This window comes from Marmota flaviventris, chromosome 19 (assembly GCF_047511675.1).
Source record: "Marmota flaviventris isolate mMarFla1 chromosome 19, mMarFla1.hap1, whole genome shotgun sequence".
Taxonomy (NCBI): domain Eukaryota; kingdom Metazoa; phylum Chordata; class Mammalia; order Rodentia; family Sciuridae; genus Marmota; species Marmota flaviventris.
The window spans coordinates 39853787-39868361 of NC_092516.1; positions in this window are offsets into that span (position 1 = coordinate 39853787).

Consider the following 14575-nt stretch of genomic DNA (forward strand, 5'->3'; position numbering starts at 1 on the left):
TTGTTATCTTATTGTTTAATTTTTTGAGTTCTTTGTATACTCTGGATATTAGGGCTCTATCTGAAGTGTGAGGAGTAAAAATTTGTTCCCAGGATGTAGGCTCCCTATTTACTTCTCTTATTGTTTCTCTTGCTGAGAAAAAACTTTTTAGTTTAAGTAAGTCCCATTTGTTGATTCTTGTTATTAACTCTTGTGCTATGGGTGTACTATTAAGGAATTTGGAGCCTGACCCCACAATATGTAGATCGGAGCCAACTTTTTCTTCTATCAGATGCAGAGTCTCTGATTTGATATCAAGCTCCTTGATCCATTTTGAGTTAACTTTTGTGCATGGCGAGAGGAGGGGATTCAGTTTCATTTTGTTGCATATGGATTTCAAGTTTTCCCAGCACCATTTGTTGAAGATGCTATCCTTCCTTCATTGCATGCTTTTAGCCCCTTTATCAAATATAAGATAGTTGTAACTTTGTGGATTAGTCTGTGTGTCCTCTATTCTGTACCATTGGTAAACCCGCCTGTTTTGGTACCAGTACCATGCTGTTTTTGTTACTATTGCTCTGTAATATAGTTTGAAATCTGGTATCGCTATAACGCCTGATTCACACTTCCTGCTTAGAGTTGCTTTTGCTATTCTGGGTCTTTTATTTTTCCATATGAATTTCATGATTGCTTTATCTATTTCTACAAGAAATGCAGTTGGGAGTTTGTTGGCATTGCATTAAACCTATAGAGAACTTTTGGTAATATCGCCATTTTGATGATATTGGTTCTGCCTATCCATGAACAGGGTATATTTTTCCATCTTCTAAGATCTTCTTCTATTTCTCTCTTTAGGGTTCTGTAATTTTCATTGTATAAATCTTTCACCTCTTTTGTTAGGTTGACTCCCAAGTATTTTATTTTTTTTGAGGATATAGTGAATGGGGTGTTTTTCCTCATTTCCGTTTCAGACGTTTTGTCGCTGATATACAGAAATGCCTTTGATTTATGCATGTTGATTTTATATCCTACCACTTTTCTGAATTCATTTATTAGCTCTAGTAGTTTCTTTGTAGACCCTTTTGGGTCTGCTAGGTATAGAATCATGTCTTCTGCAAATAGTGAAAATTTAAGTTCTTCTTTTCCTATTTTTATGCCTTTAATTTCTTTCATCTGTCTAATTGCTCTGGCCAGTGTTTCGAGAACTATGTTGAATAGAAGTGGTGATAAAGGGCATCCTTGTCTTGTTCCAGATTTTAGAAGGAATGCCTTCAATTTTTCTCCATTCAGAATGATGCTAGCCTGAGGCTTAGCATAGATAACTTTTACAATGTTGAGGTAAGTTCCTGTTATCCCTATTTTTTCTAATGTTTTGAACATAAAGGGATGCTGTACTTTGTCGAATGCTTTTTCTGCATCTATCAAGATGATCATATGGTTCTTATCTTTAAGTCTATTGATGTGGTGAATAACATTTATTGATTTCCGTATATCGAACTATCCTTGCATCCCAGGGATGAATCCTACTTGATCATGGTGCACAATTTTTTGGATGTGTTTTTGTATCCGATTCGCCAGAATTTTATTGAGGATTTTTGCATCTAGGTTCATTAGAGATATTGGTCTGTAGTTTTCTTTCTTTGAGGTGTCTTTGTCTGGTTTCGGAATCAGGGTGATGTTGGACTCATAGAATGAATTTGGAAGAGCTCCCTCTTTTTCTATTTCCTGAAATAACTTCAAAAGTATTGGTATTAATTCTTCTTTAAAGGTTTTGTAAAACTCTGCTGTATACCCATCAGGTCCTGGGCTTTTCTTGGTTGGTATTCTTTTGATGGCTTCTTCTATTTCATCCATTGATATTGGTCTGTTCAAATTGTGTGTATCCTCCTGACTCAGTCTGTGCAAATCATATGACTTAAGAAATTTACCGATGTCTTCACTATCTTCTATTTTATTGGAATATAGGTTTTCAAAATAATTACTAATTGTCTTCTGTATTTCTGTAGCATCTGTTGTGATATTGCCTTTTTCATCCCATATGTTAGTAATTTGAGTTCTCTCTCTTCTTCTCTTCGTTATCATGGCTAAGGGTCTGTCAATCTTCTTTGTTTTTTAGAAGAACCAACTTTTAGTTTTGTCAATTTTTTCAATAGTTTCTTTTGCTTCAATTTCATTGATTTCTGCTCTGATTTTAATTATTTCTTGCCTTCTGCTACATTTGCTGTTGTTTTGCTCTTCCTTTTCTAGGGCTTTGAGATGAAGTGTGAGCTCATTTATTTGTTGGTTTTTCCTTTTTTTGAGGAATGACCTCCAGACAATGAATTTCCCTCTTAAAACTGCTTTCATTGTGTCCCATAGATTCCGATACGTTGTGTCTGTATTTTCATTTATCTCTAAGAATTTTTTGATTTCCTCCTTTATGTCTTCTGTAACCCATTGATTATTCAGTAACATATTGTTCATTTTCCATGTGATGTAGGTTTGTTCCTTCCTTCTTTTATCATTGATTTCCAGTTTCATTCCATTATGATCAGATAAAATGCATGGTATTATCTCCACCCCTTTATATTTACTGAGGGTTGCCCTATGGCATAATGTATGGTCTATTTTTGAGAAGGATCCATGTGCTACTGAGAAAAAAGTATATCCACTTGATGATGATTGATATATTCTATATATGTCAGTTAAGTCTAGGTTATTGATTGTGATATTGAGTTCTATAGTTTCTTTATTCAACTTTTGTTTGGAGCATCTGTCCAATGGTGAGAGAGGTGTGTTGAAGTCACCCATAATTATTGTGTTGTGGTCTATTTGATTCTTGAACTTTTGGAGAGTTTGTTTTATGAATGTCGCAGCACCATTATTTGGTGCATAAATATTGATAATTGTTATGTCTTGTTGGTGAATGGTTCCTTTTAACAGTATATAATGTCCTTCCTTATCCCTTTTGATTAACTTAGTCTTGAATTCAATTTTATTCGATATGAGGATGGCCACCCCTGCTTGCTTACGCGGACCGTGTTCGTGGTATGTTTTTTTCCCAACCTTTCACCTTCAGCCTGTGTATGTCTTTTCCAATCAGATGTGTCTCCTGGAGGCAGCATATTGTTGGATTTGTTTTTTTAATCCGTGTTACCAGCCTATGTCACTTTATTGGAGAGTTTAAGCCATTAACGTTTAGAGTTACTATTGATATATGGTTTGTACTTCCAGCCATGTTTGATTATTTATCTTTTTTTTTTAATTTAGTTTGTTTCCCTCCGCCCTCTGTCTTTACTGAGGTACTTCCCACTGTTGGTTTTGGTTATTGTTTTTCATTTCTTCCTCGCGTAGTGTTTTGCTCAAGATGCTTTGCAGTGCTGGTTTTCTGGCTGCAAATTCTTTTAGCTTTTGTTTATCATGAAAGATTTTTATTTCATTGTCATACCTGAAGCTTAATTTTGCTGGATACAAAATTCTTGGTTGGCATCCATTGTCTTTCAGTGTTTGAAATATGTTGTTCCTGGATCTTCTCGCTTTCAGCATCTGTGATGAAAAATCCGTTGTTAACCTTATTGGTTTACCCCTGAATGCAATCTGCCTCCTTTCTCTTGTAGTTTTTAATATTTTTTCTTTGTTCTGTATATTGGATATCTTCATAACAATGTGTCTTGGCGTTGTTCTACTGTGATTTTGTATGCTCGGTATCCTGTATGCATCTACAATTTGTATATCTGTTTCCTTTTTTATTTCTGGAAAGGTTTCTATAATTATTTCATTCAGCAGGTTGCTCATTCCCTTGGTTTGAACCTCTATACCTTCCTCTATCCCGATGACTCTTAAGTTTGTTTTTTTATGTTATCCCATATCTCTTGGATGTTTTTCTCATGATTTTTTACCAGCCTTTCTGAGTTCGCTAGACTCTTTTCAAGATGACATATTTTGTCTTCATTATCTGATGTTCTGGCTTCTACTTGCTCCACTCTGTTAGTGATACTCTCATTTGAGTTTTTAATTTGGTTTATAGTTTCCTGCATTTCTAGAATTATTGTTTGATTTTTTAATAATCTCTATCTTCTGCTAAAGATGCTTATTTACTTCTTTTATCTGTTTATGTAATTCATTTTCAATGTGTTCTTTCACTGTTTGAATTTGCTGTCTCATATCCTCTTTAAGATTCCATTCCATGTGTCTAAGGTATTCCTTGAGTTCTTTATTTGGCCATTTTTCTGATGCCTCTAGGTCCTCCTGAATATTTAGGCTGTCCTGCATTGTTTGTACTCCTTTTCTTCCTTGCTTTTCCATGCTGCTCATGTTACTTCTTGTTCTGTTTGACTGCTGAGTTACTGTTGACTCCTATAAATTTATTTGATGCTTGGGAGCAAAGGTATTAGAAGGGAAGGGAAGAAGTCACTAAAGAGAATGAGAGTGAGCAGGTAGAATTCAAGGAACGGGGAATAAGGAAATTGAAAAGAAATGAAAAGACAAAAGAAAAAAAATAGAAAATAAAAAAATAAAAATAAATAAAAAATAATCAAAAAAATTAAAATTAAAAATAAATTAAAAAAGATTTAAAAAAAAATAAAAAAAAAGAAAATGAAAAAAAACCCCAAAATTTAATAAGTGCAGTCTTAGAGTTTGATTAACTTCTCTTCCAGTAGGTGGAGCTGTGCCCACCGGGCCAAGCTTCTCCTCTCAATATGCGGGAACCAATCACTGTGCAGCAGCTCCTCCTCCCAGACTGGGTGGGTCTCCAGTCCTGAGTGCCTAGGGCCTTCTCTTGTGTCTAGTCACTTCTCCACTTTTCCTCAAGCCAGTCCCTGCTCACCGGTGACGCTCACCACAATACTGGCTACACGCCAGGTCTGCTGCTCCCAGGAGCCCTATTTTCTTGAACAACTGGGCATACTCTCCCCGTTTGCCATTCCCTCAGACCCTATGTTTGTTGAGCTTGGGGCTGAGAACCCTCAGTGAAATTTTGCTTGCCCTCTGGTAGCCACGCCTCCGGTAGCTGGTGCAAGAGACCTCAGTAGTCAGTAGTGGTGGGAGCGGTAGCTGGGGGTTCCGCACCGCGGGTCCCGTGCCACTCCTGATTCCCTCGGTCTGACTATTGCGCTCATGGGAGAGCTGGGAGCGGCCCTTATGGGAGAGCTGGGAGGGGCCATTAAGTTTTCCCTGCTGTGTGAAGAGGAAGGGCTAGGGGATTCCACACCTGTTGTCGCTGGTTCCAATTAAGTTATCTCCTCCGCCGCATTCTGATGACGTCAGTTCTCTGCCATGGTGGTATCCCATGCAAATGGCGACAGTTCGTTCCCTTTGCCGGGTGACCAATGCAATGTGTGGGTCCTGACTGGCTCTCCCAAGCCCCGTCTCAATCCTGTGGCCACTGCCTATGAAGGCTCAGTTGGTATTAACCTCCACAGGTTTAGAAGGGCCGACCACTTGTTTCAGCGGGATCGTTTAGTGCTGAGTCACAGCGGTTTGTCTGCAAGATGCAGGTGAACGGGAGCTTGAATTCAGCTGATCCGGGCTCAGTGTGTGTTCTGAGAGGTCCAGACTGTTCGCCCCAGATCCACGTCAGCTCAGCATTGCCTAGTGATCCTGAGCAAACAACATTTAGATGGTTTACGACTCCCTATGCCCGCACAGCTGGAGAGGTCAGAGACTTGATTTCTCCGCGCCCGCCGCCATGTTGCAAGCCCCATATTGTTTTTCATGATGTCTGTACCAGTTTATATTCCTGGCAAGAGTGCCCCAGCATTCCCTTTTCTGCACATCCTCTGCTGTATGTGTTACCTATCATCATTTTGAAAATAGACACTTACCAAGCATGCAGTTATATCTCATTGTGATAAAACCTAAAACTATAAAGCTTCTAGAAAAAAGTTGGGAAAATCCTGTCACATTGGCATTGGCAATGGTTTTGGGTGGGACATATGCAGAATATACAAGAAAAACAAAACCAAACAAGTGAGACTATATAAAGCTAAATGTGTTTAAATACAACAAAGGAATCAATCCATTGTAAAAATAGAGTATGAATTGGAGAAAATATTTGCTAGCCACATATTCTATTGTCAGTTTGATATTTAATATACATGAAAATTTTACTGGATTATGTAGTTTTCAGCCTTTAAGAACACACATGTATGTAAATGCATATAAATATATATTTAAGTATATATAAATATATACATATAAGCATATATGTGTGTGTGTGTGTGTGTGTGTATATATATATATATATATATATAAAACAACTTCTTAGGATTGGTAGTAAAAGTCAAATCCTATGTCACTGAAATACTAGTAAGAAATTAAATTGTAGAAAGCCCCCAGGTATTTGTTTAAGAATGTGCATAGGCCTTGTAGTTTTAATGATGCCTTACAGTAAATAACTCAAATATTTTTTATTACTGAAGGGGTTGAGTTAATTGTCATACATTCATATACTGAAATACTGCTCCACAGTAAAAAAGGAACATATTATTTGAGCATACATGTTGGGTGAATTTTTTGTTATGTGCTGAGAGACTTGGCTTGAAGTTGTGTATATTGTATGGTTTCAGACAAAATGAATATATAGTTTAAGAATCTTTGCCTGGGGATGTGGCTCAAGTGGTAGTGTGCTCACCTGGCATGCGTGCAGCCCAGGTTTTGATCCTCAGCACCACATACAAACAAAGATGTTGTGTCTGCCGAAAACTAAAAAATAAATATTAAAATTCTCTCTCTCCCTCTCTCTTTTAAAAAAAGAATCTTAACACTGTCTTGCATCTGAGGAAGAAAAAGGTTGATTGGTATAGACCAGAGACATTTTTCTTGGGATATTATAAGTATTTTATGTTTAAAAGCAGTAAGATTTTATTGTTGTGTTTGTCAAAATTGTAAGTTAATATTTTGTACATTTGATATCTGTATTTCTGATTTCATCTAAGAGTAACTAAAGTGGGACTGAATTGGGGAATGAGTAGAAATACAGAAGAAATAAAAATAGTACATAATTAGGGGCTGTGGTGGTGGCTCAGTGGCCTAGCATGTGTGAGGCACTAGGTTTGATTCTCAGCACCACAAATAAATAAATAAAATAAAATTGACAACTAAAAAATATCTAAAAATAGCACACAGTTAGCAGATGTTGTGTCTGGGTGATCCATATATTTTACTACTCACTTTACATTATATATGTTTTAAATTTATATAATAAACCATATGTTATAAACATAAATATCTTATTTATAATGTTATTTCTTAAGATCTTCATTGCTTTTGTGGATCATGGAAGGAGTGACTGATTGTTGTTGAAATTCTGAGGAAAGCTAATTCTATCCCTTTGTTATACAAATATGTTTACTTTGTGAAAAGTCAAGAAGCCTAACATGGATACACTGTGTGGTTTTGTATGTATACCATAGATCAATGGAAATTTTAAATATGATTCGATCTATTTCCACAAAATTCAGCATCCTAGAATAGGAATATTTTGATTTTTGTTTTAAAATGGGACTTATTCATTCATTGTATGGATTCTAACATTCTGAAGTATTTATACAAGTTCTAATCCTTGGGGAGGCACATGTATCTTTTTGAAATTTGTCCCCAATTTGGTAAATGTCCTATTTTGATTTTTTTTCATTACTGGGTATAGTACCCAAGAATGTTTTGCTGCTGAATTACATCTTTAACCCTTCCTTTTAAATTCTGAGATATATTTTCACTATGTTGCTAAGTTTGACATCTAACTTGCCATCCTCTTGCCTCAGCCACCATAGTTGCTGTTATTACAGCATGCACCAGTATACCCAGCTTGACTTTTTTAAAAAAAAAATTTGTATTGACATTTTTCCTAGTAAAACTATTGCATGAAATGATGCTGATCATGAGCACAGTACTTATGCCAGTGCTCTGTATATGCCATATTGCAGTCAGTAGGAACTGAGTTCAATGAGAAAAATAGTCTGTTAAAAATGAATTCATGAAAAGGATAGAAAAGAGGTAATGGAGTTTGCTATGGTTTGGATGTGTTACCCAATGGGTGTTACATTGAACCCTTGGTTCCAAGGGTGGTGCTCTTGGGGGAGATGATGGAACTTTATGAGATGGCCTTATGGGAGTTCTTTGGGTCATTCACTGGACAGCATGTAACTGAAGGGGATTGTGGACCCATTGGAAATTTCTTTACCCTTTTACTTTCTGTCCATGAAGTGATCAATTTTGCTTTGCCATGAGCTTCTACCATTATGTGCACCCTTATCTCCAGCCCAAAGGTCAAAAACAACAATCATATGTGAATTTGGTGTCAACATACCTTATATATAATCAGAGATATGATAAATTATTGTATAATGGTGTATTAAGAATTGTAATGCAAAAATAAATAAATAAATGAATTTTAAAAAAAGAACAATCAGTTATCAACTGCAATATGCAGAACTGTAGTCAGTTCTAAAATCAGTTGATTGACAGAGCTATTTTTTTAATATTTATTTTTTAGGTGTAGATGGATACAACACAATGCCTTTATTTTTATGTGGTGCTGAGGACCGAACCTGGGTCCCGCCCATGCTATGCGAGCGCTCTACCACTGAGCCACAGTCTCAGCTCCAGAGCTATTTTTTATAGTAAGGAAAAGCTGACTAACAGATTGTTTAAGCAAAGGTCAAAATTATGAACAGGTTTTACATGTACTTTCAAAGAGTTGATGAAAATGTTCATTTAATGTAGTGAGTTTTTAGGGTTAGCTGCACATGTTAATTACTTCAAAATCTTTAGATAACACTGATGCCAATATTCCTTCCCTGGCTTTTGGATTTTATTTATTTATTTCATCTTGAGCTTTGAGAATTTTGAGAGCACAGCAGGTGATTATACTGTACATGCAGGGCTGAGAATAAATGATTTAGGGTTAGAAATGCATTAGCTGTTCTATGGATTTCACTTTTCAGCATCTCAACTTGGGAGGATCTTGAGGAACAGCTTTACAGTATTAAAATCAAGGAATGATTTTAATTCATAGTCAGATGTTGAGTTAAATTATAGCTTGAGGAAGTGTCTTCAAGTACACCTGTCTTGGGCACTTGCTCTCATATTAAGAGGTTGTTTGGGTATAATTTTTTCACTTACTCTAGATTAAAAATGATAAGTAACCCACAATTACCAACAAGGCACAAAATTTACAAATATATGGAGTGCAGTAAACACATTTTTTAAAAAATGTAATGCATGGTAAGTAATTGTCATTAACCTTTCATTTTCTAAACATAAGCTATTTATCCAAGTTATTCCAGGTTTTCCAAAACACCTAAGTGTTCTCTTACAAATATTCCTGATAGTAGCAAGTACTAGAAAGAGATGAGTCTAAAAAGAATCCTGTATTTCTTGTAGAAATTTCTCTTTATTTTATTGAGGACCTAGATTATCTGCATGGTTAGTGTAGTCTAGCAAAAGCTTTGAACTTTGGAGTCAGGCAGTAGTGATTCTGAGTTCCAGCCAGGATTTGGAAAAATTTCTTAATCTGGAAAAATCATATAAATTTCATTTAAAAGGAAAAAAAGTAGAATGAAAGATTGAGAAAACAGCTTCAGTTCTTCATGCTTCCCAGGATCCATGCCCTTAATATTGTGATTTTTATGTACTCCCATTTACACAGAGTCTACTTTCTAATGTTTGGATCTAGGATTGATTATGTACTATTGTCAATAGAATCCACTTTGACAGTGTACCAGGTTTATGCCTAGTTCTAAAATGTCTTCAACACTTATGCTTTCCCATTCCAAACCATGAAAAGAATTATGAAAGATAAAATTACATGGGGAGGAGAATGAAAGTGTCCCAAGTGTCAGCCAACTTTCACTCAAATGCAAAGCAACAGGGCTCAGGTTTTGGCTCAGTGATACAGCGCTCAACTCACATGTATGAAGCACTGGGTTTGATCCTCAGCACTACATAAAAATAAATAAATAAGTATGTATGTATGTAAATATCTATCTATCTATCTTGCAAAGCTACAAAATCAAATAACATAACATATGTCAATAGAGTCTAAGTGAGTCTAGAAGAACTGCCTAGGTTAACCCAGCCTAAATTGCTCTGAACTATGATCCAGCAAATTAAATGTGAATTTTGGGGGTAACTTGTTATGTTTGACAGTTTTCCAACAAACACACCCATTGTAAACAAGATGCCAGAAAAATGACAAGCTGCTTTCAAATCAAGTGTCAAGCAATACATACTAAGATCATGTTCCTCTGAGTTAATGTTTTCTGTCTTGTTAGATGATTTTGAGTTACTCAGAAATGAGTGTAGATATGAAAGCATGGTCATATGTGCTTGAGCTCCCACAGTATCCACACCAAAGGATGAAACAAAGGGATATAGCCTAAGAATTAGGGTCAAGGCCAAATTGCAAAATGAGAAGTTTACCTTTAGTTTACTCCTTTTTACATCTAAACTCTTGTGTTCAAAGTATGGAAGGATCTGAGGTCCACATAAAACTCATTCCATCTGGGTTCTCATTATCCGTTATTAACTGTTTCATGTATTCAAGGGGGATGTGCCCCTGCTAAACAGAAGTTAGAAAAAAGTGTTTTATTTTGGGAACCAAAATCTCTCAGGGCACCATCTCTTACCCACTTGGGCCAAAGGACAGACATTGAGATGAAAGGCATTTTCCTCAGCATTGACAGAAATAAAGGACCCAGGTTTAGTTTGGGTACTGGAGCCTCTTGTACTTGTAACTGGATGCCCTGGGGAGTATAGGTTTCATATTAATAGATCATTTATTGGAACATAAGGATTATTTTTTCCATCAAAACAAGTTTCAGTTGTTACAGACAACATTGTTTTCAATAAGTTACCTTCCATTAAGTGAAAGGCAAAGATGATCTTTTTTTTCCTGGATCTTCAGCGTTTTGAAGGAAAGTTAAACTATTATAAAGAACTGGGAATATTATCCCTTGTTGGGACCTTTTACCTCCCTTGGGACCGTGACCATTATTGGGTGTTGGCTGAGGTGGCTTCATGGGTTCTTCCAGAGCATTTCTGTATACGTGACCTGGCTGGATCGGCATTCAGGCTTTTGACCTTAGTCCTGCTTAATGGTTTAATCTGAAATCTGCCTAGGCCCCTTAGTGATAGTGATGTAACTTTTCCTTATCGATTCTTGCTACTGTCTCTTACTCCCTCCTTCTATCACTATGTAACCTTGTCCCTGACACAATAAAGTTGAGATTATTGCACCTTCACAGTTGACTCATCTCCAGACTCCATGTGGTTCTTGACCAGGTTGGGTGGTGGGCCAGGTCGTGACTCTTACCCTCTCACTCAGCCCTGGGGACACTAGCTGGTCTAGTGTGCTTCACTACCTCTGTCAGAGGGGCGGTTCTGACAGCTGGTGCCTCGGAGATGACAGGCTGGTCTCCCACGTACCCTTGTCACAGGGAAGCGACAATCCCTGTGAATTGTACAGAAGTTTCCAAGGCAAACTCATTTCATGCAGATAGGAGGGCATAGCATAGAGCCTGTTTTAGTCAGCTTTATTTGTGCTGTGAGCAGGAGGATAAGTTTACTTGGAAGCTAGGTTACAGTTTCAGAAGACTCAGTCCATACATACCATATATACTCCAAAGGCACAACTCCCAGAGACCCAGGTCCTCCAGCTACAAACTACCTCCCTACAGTTACCATGCAGTTAATTTCGATCAGGAGTTTCATTCACTAGGTTAAGATTCTCATAACCCAATCAATTCACCTCTAAATTTTATTGTATTTTTCTTACATATAAGCTTATGGAGGACACCTCATATCCCAATCATAATAGAGCCACACAGTGGAGACGGTCATCCTGTACTTGAAAGAGTAGAATATCTGTGGAATAATTTCCCATTTGATAGGGTGACTTAACTTGATCCTGAGTCAAACATCTGTTTGTTCAAGTGAGGACTTGTTCTAGGTTTGTCAATTTGAAAACTTATGTTCACCAATTTTACCCTGTTTTTCATTAACTGTGTATTTTATTAGGACTATTTGAAAAATATAGAAATGATGTCTAAGAATAAAGACATAGGTGAATTTTAGGAAAAATATGTGTAAGGTAAGGCAAGTTTTGATCATATAAAATGATATAGTTGAAGCCCCAGTGTTGAGAGGGGGCAAAATTGAAAAGTATGCAGTTGAGGGGAGAAATAAAGAATGTCCATGCACTTTTGCCCCTTTCAATGCTTTATTCACTCAAATTACTCAATACAATTTCACTCTTTAGGTTCTTAATCAAGAAAATGACAATCTTTAATGCTAGGCACTGCAATAGACACGATCAATTCACAGCAAACAATTCTAGATTAATTTTAAGAACTGCAAAACACACTTAATCATGATAGGCTAATGACAAGACATTCCCTCTGCATGCTAAGTTCAAAAGTCTTAAGCCTTAGGCTTTATGTCCAGCAGATGCACACTCACTCAGACCGTGGTGATCAGGTCCAGAACCAAGGAAGGCTTTTCCTGGTGTGGAATGGATGACCTGTTGAGGAGAGGGTCGTAGGGAGAAGTTGCGGCTCCCACCAAGGTCCAGAAAAGGCCATAGAGTTTGAGAGCAGTGAGGGTCACACAGAGGCTCAGGGAACGATGACAAGTGATGGGATGTCAGGTCCTCATCAGGCTCTCCAGGTCGAGTGCATCCTTGTTTCGGCTGGCTGAATCCCTGTTCATTTGCTCTATCATTTATACTAAATTTTGGGGCTTTTGACCTCCCTTTCAGTTCTTATCAGCTACCACCAGATTTCTCAGTGACATCATTTACCCTGGAGTCAGAAACATCTGGTCTGGTGGTCTCCACCCTGATCTTCTTACCTTTCCCTCTTATCAGCCTGCCAGGGGCTTCCCTCTATTTTTCAGAGTGAGGGGAAGTAACTTGTTTGAGGCCTTACTGGAGGGATCTGTGGGTGTGCCTAGTGAGACTGCAGGTTAAACTGGAGTTTTTAAAATGGAGTTGCTTAGGCTCAGGACTAAGGCCATCCTAACACCTGGTCAGTACTTTCTGGGTAGCCTTTTTACTGGTGTCACATTCTGTTTCCATCTATGATGGAAGAAGTATTTTATGTGGAGAACTACAATGCAATGGAGAACTGGGGATCCAAATAGAGATACTTTTTTAAAAAATTTGATGGAATGAGGAATTTTTTTGGAGGGGGAGTTGGGGAGTTTGATGACATTTATGAGGGTATAATTTTTATTGTTTTGGAGCAATTTTTCTCAGATGAACCCATTTTAGATATGAGTAACATGTAACTGAAAGCACCACATGTAAGATGTACAAAATCTCACAGGTTAGTCACAGAAGGGCTTGCTTTGTGTCCTTGATCCCAGTGCTGGTTAAATAATGAGGACCAGGGGAAAGATGTTTTATTTTTTTGCTACTAAAGAGAAACACATGGGAATTCTGTCCCAGAGGTTGTGATTCTAACTGATGGGAACAGTGAGACTTTAATAAAGTGATTCTAAGACTATAATCTGAGTGTGCCCTGTAGGAGTTTTGATTCACTTGTATTCTTAAGAGGCATCCATGTGTTGGATCAGGTGCCAGCCCTAAAGTTTTAATTTCTTTATTCCTGTGGTGCAGAAGCTGAAGAAGATATTTTTAAACTTGAAAAGGAAGAAGGCTAATCTTGCTTCTTTCATGGTTTTGGAGGGGGAGAAGGAGAAAAGAAAGAAAAAAATCAGTTTTAAAATAAATCCCATTGGATGCATCGTAAAGGTTATGTTCCAACCATAAAATGGACCCCTGTCACATTTTCGCCACTGGAAATTTTTATGGAACAATGGGCACCTGCATTTCCAAACTGCTTCCTACTGAAATTGGGTGAAGAAGGGTTTCTTATGAGAAAATTTTTCACCTGTTGTTACTTTTTCTTTTGGATTCTTACTAGAAGGGATGGAGAGGCAATTACAGGCTTGTGGTGACCTGGAAGAAGCACACTTATGTACACTAGATAATATTTGACCTATCTCTCTATATATTGTTTTAACCTATGTTTATTTTCTCTTGTCATATTTCCCTGTCTCCAACCATTGTACAAAAAAGGGTTTGTATACACTATTTCTTGTAGGCTCAATTCAAGGCTGGTTCTGTGGATATACCCTTTTGAGGAGAGCACTGTCAAATACCTATTTCACTGCAAATACCTCCAGTGGGTTTATTGGCATAATTTAGCCACCATCATTTTTTTAAAGTTGTGATTTATTTTCTCTATTTTTTCTTGTAGATTAGAGTCTTCTGAAATGAATATAACTTCCACTATATACACACTGAATTTCTCACTTTTTGGGTCTAATTTTGCAATAAAGGATAGTTTATATTTTATATGTCAGTTTTTATTAAGGAAGGGAGAGTGTGTTGTAGGATCAGCTCTTTAAAGATGACTCTAGTTATTTCTCAAGTTTTATCTGTTCTGATAAAATAAGCCTGACTCACATACAGAATGTTTCTACCAGCACAGCACAAACAAATACCTATGGAATTCTATGACACAGGGCATTTGGGTAAAATACTGTTGCTAATTAGCAAAAAAATATATTTTTACATATTGAGTCTTTTTTTATGATAGACTGTCTTTTAATC